This window comes from Nicotiana tabacum, chromosome 15 (genome assembly GCF_000715075.1).
Source record: "Nicotiana tabacum cultivar K326 chromosome 15, ASM71507v2, whole genome shotgun sequence".
Lineage (NCBI taxonomy): Eukaryota > Viridiplantae > Streptophyta > Magnoliopsida > Solanales > Solanaceae > Nicotiana > Nicotiana tabacum.
In genome coordinates, this window is record NC_134094.1 from 39,777,373 (window position 1) to 39,778,963 (window position 1,591).

Sequence of the window (1,591 nt, forward strand, 5' to 3'; positions counted from 1 at the left end):
TGTTTAAAGTAGTTTTTAGTACTAATTCAGGAACCAATTTTACATTAGTTATTCACGATTCTTACTTGGGTGCAGGATACATGTTTGATTTCTCTGGTGTATGACTCGATCGTCTTCAAAGGAAGTGATACCCTATGAACCAGAGTTGGAGAAACACCTGTGACAACTGGGTTAGACTTAGAAGTAACAGAAAAATTCTTGGGTCAAACTTCGACTCAAGATACCATGGAAAACGAAGAGAATGATAGAGTAGACTTAGCTGCAAGAGAGGCAGCACAACTAGAAGCTGCACGGAGAATTGCTGATGAGACCGTCAACGATGAAGGGGGTCAAAGATTCAATCTAAACTGACCTTTGGTTGAAGACCAGTTTGAGAATGCAGCACGCAGGCCTAGAAGATCATTGGGTGACTATACTAGGTCAGTCTATAATCAAGGATTGTCAAGTGTCAGACCTCCACCCATAGCAGAAAACAACTTCGAATTGAAGCAAGGCTTGCTTCAAACTATCCAAAGCAACTGCATATTCAGATAGAAGGTGAACGGAGATCCTAATACTCACTTGATGGATTTTGAAGAAATCATGAACACCTTCCAATACAATGGAGTATCAAAGGATGCAGCCTACTAAAGGGCATTCCCCTTTTCATTGAAAGATGATGTGAAGCAATGGCTTCGTAGCTTACCCACATGTTCGATCAAGACATGGGAAGATATGACCAAGAAGTTTCTTAACAAGTACTTCTCAGCTGCAAAAACAGGGAAGTTCAGAAGGGAAATCCATAATTTTTGCCAGAAGGAGACATAAACGGTTTTTGAAGCATGGGATAGATTCAAGGAGATAGTCAGAAAGTGTCAGTACAATGGAATTGATTTGTGGATGAAACTCCAAGATTTCTAGGATGGGCTGACATCGTCTACGCGACGAACTTTGAATACTGCATGTGGAGGACCACCAATGAAGAAAATGTCGGAGGAGGTTGTCTTAATCCTTGATGAATTATCTGAGGAAGCTAATCAGTAGCCGACTGAAAGTAATGATAGGAGAAAATCGGTTGGGGTTCACCAGGTGGATTCTAACATATCCATGAAAGCCCAGCTAGACAACATGGCCAAGAAGATAAGAAAGCTGACATTGGCCAAGGTACATAGTGAGCCGCAAGCAGCATGTCACTTTTGTGGATTGGGATACCCTATACATGAGTGTCAAGCATCAGCTGAGGAAGTCAACGCAGTGGAGAACTTTAATAGAGGAAACTACCAAGGCGTGAACAACTATAATGCTTTGGGTCAAAGACATCCAGTTTTTTCGTGGAGTTCACCTAATGGGAGCTTGAACTCATGGAAGAAAAATAATCTCAAACACCAAGGTCAAGGACCACCAGGTTTTCAGAACCAGCAGAGGCAGCAATACCATCCACCACAGCCAAATCGATCAAATATGGAAGATCTCATGAAGGCATTCATCAACAAAACAGATGAAAAATTCTAGACTCAGGGCACGACTATCCGTAATTTAGAAAGACAAATGGGACAGATTGCAAATTTGTTGTCTGAAAGGGCTCCTGGGAGTATTCCCTCTGACACTGAAA

General features: G+C 41.8%; 1 non-coding gene across 1 annotated transcript; it reads right to left on the reverse strand.

The window, feature by feature from the left end:
* Nucleotides 1-762: 762 nt before the first annotated feature.
* On the reverse strand, nucleotides 763-869 carry LOC142170038 (small nucleolar RNA R71). The gene has a single exon (XR_012699654.1). It is a non-coding gene; the product is annotated as a small nucleolar RNA R71 (small nucleolar RNA).
* Nucleotides 870-1,591: the final 722 nt, after the last annotated feature.